Below are 15,853 nucleotides of genomic sequence, written 5' to 3'. Positions count from 1 at the left end.
ATGGATTTATATGATGAAGCACAAACATGAGCTGCTGGATATTTTCTTAGAATGGAAAAACACAGTCGAAAGGAAGACCGGCAAAAAGTTGAAAGTCTTAAGAAGTGATAATGGGGGAGAATATACGTCTGATCCCTTATTTGAAATCTCAAGCAGGAAGGTATAACACGACATTTCAGTGTTAGGGAAACTCCCCAACAAAACGGAGTTGCAGAACGGTTAAATCAAACACTATTAGAAAAGGTCAGATGTATGCTGTCACAAGCAAAACTGCAAAAACGTTTTTGGGCAGAAGCATTGAGTTATGCATGTCACATTTTAAATCGTCTTCCTTCTTCAGCCTTAAACGGAAAGACTCCAATGGAAGTATGGTCAGGCAAAATAGCTCAAGACTATGAAAGACTAAGGGTATTCGGATGTGATGCTTATTACCATGTGAAAGAGAATAAACTGGACCCGAGAGCAAGGAAAGCTATCTTTCTAGGGTTTAATAGTGGCGTCAAGGGATTCAGATTGTGGAGTACAGAGCTCAAGAAGGTTGTAATAAGCAGAAATGTGACGTTTAATGAAACCCATATGAAACTGAGAGAAGATAGAAAGGTTGTTCATGAGGTGGAGCTATCAAAGGAACAGACTGAACAATCAAGTATCGCAGATAAAATCGATAATGAAGAACAAAACTGTGTCGATCAAGAAGAAGAGCAAGAAGAAGACAGTATGGTTGATGATGTCCAAGATCAAGAAGAATGTATTGCCAAGAGAAAAGGAAAAAGAAAGGTTGTGCTTCTTGCTAAATTCAAAGATTGTGTTTCATGTATGGCATACACATTGCCAGTAATCGAAACAGATATTCCTACAAATTTTACAGAAGCAGCAAGTAGTGAAGAAGCAAAGAATTGGCATGAAGCTATGGATGATGAAATGTTGTCACTGAAGAAGAACAAAACTTGGGATCTGGTGGAGCTACCTAAGGGAAGGAAGGCCATTGGATGCAAATGGGTATATGCAAAGAAAGATGGAATAAATAATGCAAGTCCAGTAAGATTTAAAGCCAGATTAGTAGCTAAAGGCTACGCTCAGAAGGAAGGAATAGATTATAATGAAATCTTCTCTCCTGTGGTAAAACATTCATCCATTCGAATTCTACTTGCACTAGTGGCACAGTTTGATCTCGAGTTAGTACAAATGGACGTAAAAACTGCTTTTCTGCATGGAAATCTGTCTGAAGAAATTTACATAAGTCAACCTGAAGGATACGAAGAGAAAGGAAAGGAGAATCTAGTCTGCAAGCTCAAAAAATCCCTATATGGTTTAAAGCAATCACCGAGGCAATGGTACTTGAGATTCGATAAGGTTATGAAGGATTTTGGCTACACGAGGAGCCAATACAATCACTGCGTGTATCACAAGAAAGCAAGGGGAGGTACATATGTCTATTTACTGATTTATGTGGATGATATGCTTATTGCCTCCAGTGATAGGACAGAGATCTCAAAGCTCAAAACTCAAATGCAAAATGAGTTTGAGATGAAAGATCTCGGCGAAGCAAAGAAGATTTTGGGGATGGAAATCACACGGGACAGAAAGAAAGGGCTGGTATGTTTAGTGCAGAAACAATATTTGGAAAAGTTGCTACACAAGTTTGGCATTCTTGATGAAACCAAACCTGTAAATACACCTCTAGCCCCTCATTTTAAGTTGAGCACGCAGCTATGCCCTAATTGTGATAAAGAAAGAACTAAGATGAATGATGTTCCTTATTCCAGTTTGTTTGGAGGGTTGATGTATGCCATGGTGTGTACTCGGCCTGATATTGCTCATGCAGTTGGATTAGTGAGTAGGTTTATGCATAATCCTGGTAAAATGCATTGGGAAGCTGCTAAATGGATACTAAGATATTTGCATGGAACAAGGAACACCGAAATCTGTTTTGAGCGAAATGATAGAGGAATCGGGAAGTTCTCTACTGGATATGTGGATTCTGATTTTGCTAGTGACTTAGACAAACGAAGATCTACCACAGGGTATGTGTTTACCATGGTGAATGGTCCTATATGTTGGAGGTCAATACTACAACCAATCGTTGCTCTATCAACCACAGAAGCTGAATATATGGCAATGGCTGAAGCTATTAAGGAGGCTATTTGGACACTTGGTTTAATAGCAGATTTGGGAGTAGAGCAATGCAAGATGGACGTGCATTGTGATAGTCAAAGTGCCATTTACTTGGCGAAGTATCAAGTGCATCATGCAAGGACCAAGCATATAGATGTGAGATATCATTTTGTTCGGGAGATTATAGCTGAAGGTGAAACTCTTGTAAAGAAGATTGCTTCGGCTGATAATCCTGCAGATATGTTAACAAAGGTAGTTGGTGCATCAAAATTCAAACATTGTCTGGATTTGGTGCATGTGAGAAAAGTTTAATACTTGGAAGTGGTGGAGCAGTGGAAGCAGATGAAGTCTCTAGATGGATTTCTTACCAAGGTGGAGTTTGTTGAAGTTGGTATAGAATCCGAGAGGGGTTCCTAGCTGAGATAGGAGTTCTAATTGTAATAGGTATGGGAAACTTGGACGCAAGTTTCAGATAGGTTTAGGATTCCAACTCAGTTTAGGATTAGGTTTGTAACTAGTATAAAATAACCTTAACGTTAGGGTGTGTAGAGATGAGAGTATAGTGTGAGAGATTTATGTGGCAAGAAAACTATTGTGTGAATGTGAGTTTTCTTGTAATACTTTATTAAATCAATAAAGTGAGTTTCCATTGTTCATGTTTGGGTGATTGTTTTGGTTTGATCGAAGAGTAAGTTACAACAAGTGGTATCAAGAGCCATAGGTTGCGTGGTCATTGAATCCTTATTTTTGGATCGCATGCAAAGAATGATACATGAGTGGTGGAGACATAAATTAACCATATACAGTAGGAATATAACAATTGATTAGTAGCTCAAGATGACAATTCTACTCTTAACGTCGTGAGCAAACCATTTTCGTCATCTCGATGGGTCTAACTTCCCATTGCCAATAAAATCTTCCAACATGTTGGAGACATCATGAATTGCTCCGATGGACTGGACGCCAATTTCTTATCCATACATATACGGTATTTTGTCCTTCTTAAAAATAGCTAACCGGGTACTTCATCAAGGACATACCCATCATCATTTAGATGTTTTTACTAAAGACCAAAATTGCGCATGTATGGAGTCCTGGCAAATTGACATCTAGGCCTCACAATGCTATTCCTAGTAATTTCTTAAGCTGTGCTCAGGGTCCTCCTCACCTAGATATAAGCCTATTTCTCTTCCCCAACTAATTTATCACCTTTGCTTTTATGTACGAACAAATAAGTCGCTACAGAAAGAAGAGATCTGGTGTATAGAGAAAAAGAAAATCAGCAAGATAGTTATCTCCTTTGATTTTGCAATTTCAATTTCGTAAATGAATCACATGAAGGATCTACATATTATTAATTCAGTTTACATCATGTTTAAGAGCAAAGGGGAAGGATTGCAATCGAAAAAACACAAAGAATTGATATCAATTCAAACTTCAAACCTGATCTGGTAGACGGTTTTGAAGAGAGAGATGGGCGATGGAGGTAGCTGCTGCAACTGGGTATGCAGTTTCTGCCTCCCAAACTGATCAAATGAAAACAAAAAAGTTGTTGACTTTGCGCGACGCATCCCCACCTACGTCGCGCAAAACAACTTTGCGCGACGTAGGTGGGAATGCGTCGCGCAAAGTTGGGAAAAAGCGGTAAATTCTTTTGGTTTGGCGCCAAAAGTTTGCGCGACGCCGTCCTTCGTTGCGCAAAGACGTTTTGCGCGACATACGTACACCTACGTCGCGCAAAACGGCTTTGCGCGACGTAATTTTATGCGTCGAGCAAGTTTTCGTTGCGCAAACATGTTTTTGTACTAGTGAGTGTGTCAAATCCCTTTTCTTTTCTTTTATTTGTTATTTTATATTTTTTTTCTTTCTGTTTTTATTTTTCCTTTCCTAGTATATTTTATTTGCCTTTGTTCGATGTTTTTAATTTGTTGCTCTAGTGCATAGTTCTTTTATTTTATTTTATTTTCCACACTTTTGAAGACAATGTGTGATTAAAGTTTGAGGGTGGAAAATAAGAAATTTTAGATTTTTATGTTTTGAGTCCATTAAATTTTTTTTTTTTAAGTTAATATCCATAGATGATTTTAAACGTTAGAACAAATAGACATGGTGAAGATTAATCCTATAGTAGAGTCTTTTCTATTTATTGTTGTTAGACACTAATTTATGAGTAATACTTTGAAAAATTGCAGTGTGAAGTGTTAAATAAAGAGGACGAGTGGTAAGAGTTTTAGTTGAATCTCCTTAACTATGTTGGTTCACTTTACACCAATGTAAGTTCATGAATTCTTTTCTAATTGATTCTAAATAGCTTAGACTCTGTGGTGGGATTAGTTGGAGCTTTTGAAAATATGTTCTAATTTTTAACGTTTTCTATGGATTGCAACTTGAAGGTGAAATTTTGTCTTAGTTAAGTTTCATTAAAGTCATTAGTTTGTTAGTTTTTATTTTTGTTTTTGAGTTTTGTTTTGCTTGAGGACAAGCAAAAAGCTAAGTTTGGGGGTGATGAGTCGCTTTTATATTAGATATTTACCCTAATCTTAGTATTAATATATTGATTATTTTGGTGAGATTTTGATACTTTGAATTATATTTGTAATGTAGGACATTTGACTTCTTGAGTAAAAAGTATTCAAAAGGACTAATTTTGGAGTGATTCCAATTGGAGGATGTTCATGTGTCTCTCAACTTGTTAGTATCAAAGTTTCATAATTTTCTACCTAGCGGTTTAATTATGGCAATGAAATAAAGGAGCAGTGCGTAGTGCTGTCAAAGTGACGTTTTGGGCTTATTTGAGCTTTTTGGCACCCAAGATGATGTTTTCGGGTTCTAGGCCTTTTGAAATTATGTTCGGGACATCTCAAGCTTTAATTCTACCCATTTTAGGCTTGTTTTGGAGCCCTAAAGATCTAGAAACGTGGGATTCTTTGTGGCTGGGCAGATTTCCAAAAGTTAGAATATGAATGTATTTCCTAGTTATCTTATTCTATTATGTTTTCTAGTTTTTAGAAGACTTTTTCTAGTAGTACAAATAAGACTATTTAGCCATTAGGGTGAGGGAGAGAATGCACTCACTAATTTGGAGAATTGCCTTTGACAATTCAAGTTTATTTTCAAAGTGTTTTCTTTCCATGTTCTTAATACTTTTTGTTTATGGTTGTTTGCAACTAATTTTTGTTTGCTAGGGCGAAGCCATGAGCCTTAGCATGAATATGTAGTCTTTATTCAATTGCTTATGATATTCTGCATGCATACTTTGAATTATTAATCATTGTGTTTAAACTATCTCTATATTTTAATGCTTAGCTACCATTATGATGTTCAGATAAGTAATCAGATGTAATTTGGTCAGAATATCACCGAAGGATTGAGTATGGCTTATTGTGGTTAATAATTGTAATTTCACTTAAAGTGAATATCACGCTCTTAGGGGTTGCATGGTTTTTCAAAGAGTTTTCACAAAACTTAATGAGTCTTGCATGTTCAGATTTGATTTACAGACGGGTTGCATGTTAGATATACATTATTGGTTGAATATCACGAGGAGAATATGCATAAGGAAAACTTAACCTTCAAAGTTGCATGTGTAATTCATTAGTAATTGGTAAAACTACATAGAATAGTTAAGGTGACGGCGGAACTCTAGTCTTTTACAATTTGGTTTTCAAACGTTTCCTTTTGTTTTCTTTATTTTGCTAATTTCTTTAATTGGTTTAATTTAAAATTCGTTTTTAATATTTTAGGTCACAAAATCAACATTTTTCAAACTTTGTTTTAAATAATTAATTAAGAATTGGTTTTAAACACAAATTATTCATTTAATTCCTGTGGAAAAAGACCTTACTTGAGCCGTTTATACTACCTTGTTCTCTTGCAAGTATTTTTAAGGGTTTTTACCCTACTTTTGCAGGTGACAAAAATCCTATCACCTATAAATGTGTGGATCAGATGTTGGCTTAAAAAATAATTATGGCAAAATCGTTCTTGGGTTTTAGATTTAGCATTAGTTTTTTATGGTCATTGTCAGCGTTTGCTTCTGTATTTGGTGTGTGATTTTAAAATTGACAAGAAATAGAGCGTGATTAATGGAGACTTCATAATGGTATTTGTTGGTTGTTTACCATGATGAGTTATCCTAAGCCTATTAGGAAAATTAGGAAAAATTTGAAATAGGTCCAATTTTATAAACCTACTTTTGAAATAGGTCCAATTTTTAGTGACTTTTGACTTTTAAAATACGTTTAATTTTTAGTTACTTTGAACCCATATCAAAATACCCCTAGGAATTATAGTTTTAAGGTGTGTTTGTTTGGGCTCACTAAGTGGAACTGGATTGGACTGGACTACATACTAATGTAGTTCCATGTTTGGTCTGTGCTGGGACTAGCTTAAATGAGACTAAAGGGGACTCGCTAAGACCATTTCTAGTTCTCTGATTTGCTTCCGCTTCGCCCCTTGCATTTGCTTCTTCTTCCCCACTTCCACATCCATTTTCAAAACTGGCTTCTTCCTCCTCCCTGCTTCGCCCCCCCTGCGAGTTCTGGGCTTCGTTCTTTTTGAATCTCAGATGGCATTCGATTCGGATCTGGAAATCATTGGGAGGAAACGGGCGTTGTGGCTACTATATGCTTCCGTCGTTGTCGTGATTACCATGGATGTTGAGCTCTTGCAAGCTTCAATTCCTAATGCTTCAGCTCATAACGCATCAAGGCCTCCAATACCCACTCCCAATTTGATCTCCCCCACCATTTTTAATACGCCTGAACAATTTTATTCCGATCAAATCCGTCAAGAAAACTGCTCATCCTTTCCAAGTTTCTTCTTCTTCTTTTGCAACCTCTCTCATCACTTTTTTTTTAATGGGATTTAGCATTGTCTGTGCATTTTTTTTATTTTTTCACTGCAATTATTTGTCAATTTGGCCTTGTATATTGGTGCAACTCAACTCTTCGATGGGAAAGATAGAAAATTCAAGATTTTGATTCTTTGGTATTCGGCATAAGATCTGATTTTTGGCTTTGTTTTTATTTATTGGGTGTATTCTAGTTTTTCAGACAAGAAAGTGGAAGTTTTTATAATTAAAAATAAAAAATAAAAAATAAAAATTTAGTCCTAACTAGTCCAGCACTGCACCAAACATTTCACAATTCTAGTACTACTTAGTCCATACCAATCCAGTCCAGCTTAGTCTCTGAATCTAGTATGAGATAATCCGGTGCAACAAACGCATCCTAGGGGATTAAACTGTTTTTCCAGTTGAAGTTGTTTTCCCAATTGGAGAAAGATTCATAATTAGATTTCAATTAGGATGAGTAATCCTTATTGAAGAAGATCTTTTTTATGTTAATATAAAGGGGCTATTGCAATAGTTTTAAAGTGGTGTAAAACAATAAGTTGTATACCACTCAAGGAGTCAAGAGTGAGAGAATATTGTGAGGGCAAAGTGTGTGCGAGAGAAAAGAAAAGACATAAGTGTGTATTTCTTGTTCTTTAGAGGCTTGGCAAGATTATTCGTTGTCCTCATTATGATATAATGTCGTTGCACATAGCCGAACCACATATATAAACTCTTGGTGTGATTTGCCTGGGTTATTTGTTTCCCATTTCCGAGTTTGTTTTTCGCATTCTTGAAAAGATTATTCGTTGTCCTCATTATGATATAATGTCGTTGCACATAGCCGAACCACATATATAAACTCTTGGTGTGATTTGCCTAGGTTATTTCCGAGTTTGTTTTTCGCATTCTTGAACTCGATACTCACAAAAATATAAATTATACTCGCCTGTTGAATGGTTTTGGCTGTTGGAAATAATGTCCTGCATAGTGTTTGTTGTTTCAATCTTTCAACGAACATAGTAAAGGTGAAATTATAAATCTTGGATGATTACTTGATTCTTCTTAATTGGCTCTTTTAAGTTCCCCCCCCCCCCGGATGATTACTTGATTCTTCTTAATTGGCTCTTTTAAGTTCCTCCCCCCCCCCCCCGGTTCAATCTTGATAAACACAAAGCAAGCACAGACAACATGATGCAGCAACCACCACTCAGAAAACTATTAACACAGAGAAGCTATGAAAAGCAATGGATACTAGAATTGAATACGAAGATGATGAGGAAAGATAGAGAGGAAGAAAGAGGAAATGTATTAAAGCTTTCAGAAATTCTTACAATACTTTCTTACTCAAATGAGAACCCTATGACCCCTTATATACCCATAAGAACTAATTACAACAATACCCTTCTTCCTGTATTAACTAACCCATCTTCTAGATAATGCCATGTGACAATTCTGTTATACATGTGGCAATTCTGTTATTCTGTTATATTGGTTATTACTCCCCCCTCAAACTGAACAGGGAGCTGCCAAGTGAAGTTTGAAACAGCTAAACACCTGAAACCAGATCGAAAACTGAACCTGAAACAGCAAGAGCAAGGTGTCTGCAGTGCTTGGCAAACACAGGACTATGCAGGCCTTTGGTGAATACATCTGCAACCTGTTCTTCAGTAGGTATATATTGGACGATTAAATCACCCCGTTTGACCTTTTCACGAACAAAATGATAGTCGGTATCAAGATGTTTGATCTTCGAGTGAAAGACAGGATTCGAGCTTAGAGCTAAAGCACTCAGATTGTCACAGTGAAGTACTGGAGGCACCAAGATTCGCTGATGTATGTCTTTGAGGAGAGATCGAATCCAAAACAAATCTGCTGCAGAATGCGCTAAAGCTTTGTATTCAGCCTCAGTAGAGCTGCGAGATACTGTGGATTGCTTCTTAGACTGCCAAGAAATGGGATTATCGCCCAAGTAGATCACAAAACCAGTTATAGAACGTCGGGTGTTTATGTCTGCTGCCCAGTCTGAATCAGAATAGGCAAGCAAATTGAAATCCAAGCTCATTTTGTAATGCAGACCATACTCAAGTGTTCATTTCAAGTACCTTAAGATGCGTTTGACAAGATGCATATGAAGATCAGTCGGGAAAGTCATAAACTGACAGACCATGTTAACAGCCTGAGCAAAATCTGGCCGAGTAAATGTCAAATATTGAAGAGCCCCTACCAAACTTCGATAATGACTTGGGTCAGAGAGAGGAGCACCTTCTTGTTCAAGAAATTGTGCATGGGGCTTAGATGGTGTTGATGTAGGCTTACATGTCTCCATTGCTGCCTTCTTGAGGAGATCTTTAGCATATTTCGATTGACTTATAAACAGTGATCCATCATCTTTATACTGAATCTGCAATCCCAAGAAATAAGATAATCTGCCCATGTCCTTGAGATCAAACACTTCTGCAAGGTCACTGATCACTGCTTGAACTGTTGTAGGATTGGAACCAGTGAGTATAATATCGTCTACATAAAGCAATAAGAGGACAATATCCCCTTTATCTACTTTAACAAATAAGCTTGTATCAGATAAGGAAGTTGTGAAACCAAGGGATGGAAGATAACTTGTAAACTTTGAGTTCCAAGCTCTCGGGGCTTGTTTCAAGCCATAGAGAGATTTAATGAGTTTACACACATAACTTGGACAGGAAGGATCCACAAATCCTTGAGGTTGCTGCATGTAGACCTCTTCCTCGAGATCACCGTGCAAAAAGGCATTTTTAATGTCTAGTTGTCGCAGATTCCAACCAAACTGTGCAGCTAAAACAAGAATTAATCGAACAGTAGTGTGTCTAACCACAGGACTGAAAGTCTCTGAGTAATCCAGGCCTTGTTCTTGAGTGTACCCCTGAGCAACTAACCGAGCCTTATACCTTGATATTGTACCATCTGGATTTTTCTTTATTTTATACACCCATTTACTACCTACAATTGTTCTGTGAGATGGAGGTGGAACTAGAACCCATGTACCTTGAGCCTTTAATGCATTATATTCGTCTTGCATAACATGTTGCCATTCAGATTTACACGATGCTGCTCTAAAAGTTTTAGGTTCGTCAGGTTCTGTGATATCATCTAGAAATGAAAACCCTCCAGGACATGCACTAGTAATGGACTTAGAACATGACATATCTGAGCAATACGCCAGTATTTGTAATGAACGTAACTCAGGGAAAGTGGCCAAATAAGCTGCATAATTCTTTCTGGAAATAGCACCTGTTTGTAATCTAGTTTGAATCCGAGGATGAAGTGGGTCTTGTACAGGTAATACATAGGAAACAGTACTAGAAGAGTGCTCAGACAAAGGTAATAATAACTGAAGTTGAGTAGCTTCTGATGGTACGGTGGGAGCAATGCCAATGAACTCCATGCAAGTTGACGTGCAAGGGGCTGCAGGTGGATTCTCTGTAAACGTGAGTCTTTAAATATAAGTATGTAAATATATTGTTAATATTAGGAATCCTTTTTTAGGAAGGATTATTTGTTGTGTACTTTTTTTAATTATAGTTTCCTTATAGAACAAGGATTATATTTGTATATATTTCAAGGAAGTAATACAATGAAATTACCCCGTAAAAATTCTATTTGGCATCAAGAGCTAGTGTTGTCGAAACCCCAATTTTTCCGCTGTGCTTGGTTGACTGTTTTTCTGCAAATCTTCTGCAGAAAACAGTGTTGCCGTGTGTGTGTGTGTAATCTTGCTGGTGTGTGCAGCAGTGTGGGTGGTGCTGTGTCTGGTTGACTGGTTTCTACACAATGTACCGTGTGTGTCTGGTTGATTGGTTTCTGCACGGTGTGCCATGTGTGTGTGGTATTGCCGCATGCGCAGCAGTGGTGAATCATCAGTCAGTCTTGCTGTTTTTCTGTTTTTTTTTCTTTTGGTCAAGCCGAATGGCATTAGAAGGAGGCAGTGGCGTGTTGAAGTTGGAAGGCAGTAACTCAACCAATAATCCAGTATTGAATCCTGTCGTTATTCAGAGTGATGCGTCTGCTTTACCAAACACTGTGAAATTAAATGGATCAATTATGATGCGGTAGGAAGGGCTTTGTGACTGGGAGTACCAAGGAGCCTGCTGAGAATAGTGCTGAATATATGACATGGGAGACAGGGAATGCAATAGTAAAATGGTGGTTAATCAATTCCATGGAACCTGCTATCATGGGATTTTTTATTCACCTGCGTACTGCTAAAGAAGTTTGGGAAGAGGTGGCTCAGACCTATTATGATGGTTCGGATATTTCTCAAATTTATGAATTGAAGGTTAAATCCTTCAGACTCCGTCAAGAGGGCCGGCCAGCTGGTGTGTATTATGCTGACCTCAAGTCCGTTTGGCAGGAGTTAGACCAAAAGAGACCAATCAAGATGAAGTGTGCTGTGGATCTCAAGACCCTTCGGGAAGAGATTAAAATTGATCGTGTGTATGCTTTTTTAGCGGGTTTGGATGATATCTTTGATAAGGTACAGAGTGATATTCTACGTATTCAACCCTTACCATCTGTTGAGGAAGTGTTTTCTGTTGTTCAGCGTGAAGCACAATGACATGCTACTATGATGGGTGAAAGTAACAACCAAGGTGGGCCGCCGTCCATGGCCATGATTTCTCGGCTAGCTGCTGTCCCTCGTTTTAATAATTATTCTAATCACTCTTTAAATTCTTATCCCTTCAACCGAGAAAATAAAGATGATTTGAAGTGTACTTTCTGTGGACAAACCCGTCATAGTGAGGATACGTGTTTTGCTAAGCATGGGGTGCCTGATTGGTTTCCAGAATTGAAGAAGAAATTGCGTGCAAAGGAGCATGGAAGTGTAGGAAACAATGGAGGCCATGCCTCCCTAGCTACAGCCCCACCAACAGCAAATGAGGCTGAAACTCCTGGTAATGACCTGAGTCAAACCTTGCTGACTTGTTTTACCTATGGTGGCTCGTCCACCACCGCAGGTACTGTAGGGCATGGTCTTTTGGCCACCGATACCAAGCATCACACAGGTTGGATTCTGGACTCTGGTGTAACGGATCATATGACATATGATAAGAATATGTTTCAATGTCTGACAACATCTCACAGGGAATATATTGCCACTGCCAATGGTACCCGTGCTCCTGTTATTGGTGCTAACACCGTGTATCTCACGGCCTCTCTCCCTTTACACTGATGTTTACTTGTTCCATCTTTATCACATCATTTACTTTCCATACCACATGTTACTGAACAATTGGATTGTGTTGTTCTAATGTATCCGTCCTTTTGTCTACTTCAGGATATTCAGACCAAGGAGATAATTAGGCGTGGCACTAAGAGAGAGGGGTTATACTATATGGATGATGTTGTTCCTGGTAGAGCTCATGCAGTACGAGTATTCCATGATAGTAATCTACAAGAAGTATGGTTATTGTATCGTTGATTAGGGCATGCATCCTTTAGATATTTAAGGCATATGATGCCTAGTTTATTTAGTGGAATAAATGAATCAGACTTACATTGTGATGTATGTATTCTTGCTAAAAGCCATTGTGCTTCGTTTCCTCCTAGTATGAATAAAAGACATTTTCCGTTTGATCTTGTGCATTTCGATGTTTGGGGGCCTTCTCCAGTTACTACTCCTTCGGGAATCCGGTGGTTTGTTACATTTGTTGATGATTACACTCGTATGACATGGCTTTATGTGTTGAAAAATAAAAGTGATGTTAGTGCCATATTTCGGTTTTTTGCTCAGCTAGTTCAGACACAATATTCTTCTGTTATCAAGGTTCTTCGTTCTGATAATGGCAGAGAATACATCAATTCTGAGTTGTCGGGTTTTCTATGTGATCAAGGGATCCTCCATGAAACCACATGTCTGCATACTTCGCAACAAAATGGGGTTGCAGAGCGTAAAAATCGCCACATTTTGGAAACAGCCCGTGCCTTGCTCCTTGGGGCTTCTGTTCCTCCGCGTTTTTGGCCTGAAGCAATTACCTATGCCTTGTATGTTATTAATCATATGCCTTATTGGGTGGTTAGTTTCCAAAAACCTTTTCAAGTCCTCACATAACATGCTCCCGTGGTGTCACGTAATACTCTCACCCATCGAGTCTTTAGTTGTGTGGCTTATGTTCATATTTAGAAAATACATCGAAGTAAATTGGATCCGTGTGCACTACGGTGTGTCTTTCTGGGTTTCTCTTCTCACCAAAAGGGGTATCAGTGTTACCATCCTGAAACCTGGCATATGTATGTAACCATGGATGTGACCTTTTCTGAAATAGAATATTTCTACACTTCTGTCCCTTCCATTTCAGATCACCAGGGGGAGAAGAACATTGTTGGTAATTTGAGTCGGTTTGATCTAAGGGGAGATGTGATTATTGAACAGCGTGTAGGACCTGGAATTGTTGGCGTCGAATGTACAGTGAGTACCGAGTGTGTTGACAACTCAGGTGATGGTGGTGATTTGATCAAACCCATAAGAGAGCCTCAGCTAGCTGTTGCTGAGGAATGTCCTAGTGCTCAACAGTCCCTTGCTGAGCCCACTACACTTGTTCTTGCTGAGTCTAGTACGCCTTTTCTCTCTAGTTCCAACGTGCTGCCCAATACGTCTTCTCTGAATATGCCTGAGGTAAGTATTGTAAATGATTGTGTCATTGATCCAAGTAATAATGTGAGTACTTATAAATTGCCACCGAGACAAAATCGAGGTGTGCCTCCTGTTAGGTTTTCTCATGAAGGGAAGGTGAAGTATCTGATAGCCAATTATGTATCATGTAACAAGCTTGCACCAGAACGTCAGACCTTGGTGAGCAATATGGAGTTTATTCAAGTACCAACTCGAGTGGAGGAAGCTCTAAAAGATCCAAAGTGGGCGAAAGCAATGGATGAAGAGATGTTAGCATTACAAAAAAATAATACTTGGGAGGTGATGATGCTACCCGCAGGAAAGAAGACCGTGGGATGCCGATGGGTATTTACAGTTAAATATAAGGTTGATGGAACGGTCAACAGATACAAAGCAAGCTTGGTGGCTAAAGGGTATACTCAAACATATGGGGTGGATTACCAAGAGACTTTCTCCTCGGTTGCCAAGATGAATACGGTACGTGTTCTTATCTCTTTAGCTGCAAATATGGACTGGCCATTAAAACAGTTCGATGTGAAGAATGCGTTTCTCCATGGGAATTTGGTGGAAGAAGTATATATGGATTTTCCTCCTAGATATAGCAATGGTGGGAATACTGAAGTATGTCGATTGCATAAGTCACTTTATGGGCTTAAGCAATCACCTCGTGCATGGTTTGATAGATTTACTCAAATGATGAGAAGGAATGAATATCGTCAGAGTCATTCTGATCATACGTTATATGTAAAACGTAAACAAAATAAAGTAACAGCCTTGATTATCTATGTAGATGACATGATTATAACAGGAGATGATGTTAATGAGATGTCCAAGTTGCAAGGAAACCTTGCGGCCGAATTTGAAATGAAGGATTTAGGAGATTTGAAATATTTTCTGGGAGTTGAAGTTACTCGCTCTTCTAAAGGTATCTTCTTGTCTCAACGTAAGTATGTGCTGGATTTATTAAAAGAGACTGGTATGTTGGGATGTAAGCCAGTAGAGACTCCTATTGTTGAGAAGCATCATTTGGGTTTGAATCCAAGTCAGAAACCGGTTGACAAAGGTAGATATCAGAGGCTTGTAGGGAGACTTATTTATTTGGCTCATACTTGTCCTGATATTGCCTATGCTGTAAGTGTTGTGAGTTAGTTCATGCATTCACCAAATGTGGATCATAAGGCAGCTGTTATGCGTATCTTGGCATACTTGAAGTCGACACCTGGAAAATGAGTATTGTATGGGAAACACGAGCATTTGAGAATTGAAGGGTTTACTAATGCAGATTGGGCAGGTGATGTAACTAATAGACGGTCTACTTCTGGGTATTTTACCTTTGTTGGAGGGAATTTGGTGACATGGCGAAGTAAGAAACAGAAGGTGGTGTCACGATCTTCAGCTGAGGCCGAATATAGAGGAATGGCTCAAGGAATTTGTGAAATCCTTTGGCTACGAAAACTTCTTTTAGGACTTGGGTTTAAACCGGAGGAGACTATGAAGTTGTGTTGTGACAACAAGTCCTCAAGAGATATAGCTGATAATCCAGTGCAACATGATAGAACGAAGCATGTGGAGGTGGATCGACATTTTATTAAAGGGAAGCTTGAAAAGAAGATTGTATCAATACTATTTGTGAAGTCAGAGGAGCAACTTGCAGATGTTCTTACTCATGCAATGTGTGGATGAAAGTTTGGTGACTCACTTGTCAAGTTGTGCATGTGTGATATCTATGCACCAACTTGAGGGGGAGTGTAAACGTGAGTCTTTAAACATAAGTATGTAAATATAATGTAAATATTAGGAATCCTTTTGTAGGAAGGATTATTTGTTGTGTCCTTTTTTAATTATAGTTTCCTTATAAAACAAAGATTGTATTTGTATATATTTCAAGGAAGTAATACAATGAAATTACCCCGTAAAAATTCTATTTTCTCCACTTCTGTATCGATGTCCCACCAGTTACCAAAGCAACACAATTTAGGAAGAGAGGTCAGTGGGAAAAGGGTAAAGGGGTTTACGGTTCTTGCTCAGGCGTGGAAAGAGGAGACAGACACATGACATCTAATGGCATCGTTGTTCTAATATTTTGGTGAAAGCGTGTTCTCCTTTACACCCAAACCAGAGCTCTCCTTCTTGTGATTAAGTTGTGGTCATTGGTATTTAATGTTCATAAGAATGTGTATATCATTTGTTTAACTCCGATTCTTTTGTTTTAGTAAAAAGAGTACTATAGGTTATCCACTTGTAAACATACAAAA

The 15,853-nt window shown here is 38.3% G+C and overlaps 1 pseudogene; it reads left to right on the top strand.

Annotated features, from left to right (window-relative positions):
- LOC114819778 (transcription initiation factor TFIID subunit 6b-like) overlaps positions 1–11,543 on the top strand; it is a 37,148-nt pseudogene extending 25,605 nt beyond the window's left edge.
- Positions 11,544–15,853: the final 4,310 nt, after the last annotated feature.

Source organism: Malus domestica, chromosome 11 (assembly GCF_042453785.1).
Source record: "Malus domestica chromosome 11, GDT2T_hap1".
Lineage (NCBI taxonomy): Eukaryota > Viridiplantae > Streptophyta > Magnoliopsida > Rosales > Rosaceae > Malus > Malus domestica.
The sequence above is the reverse complement of the archived record's forward strand: the minus strand, read 5'-3'. Positions and strand labels throughout refer to the sequence as shown.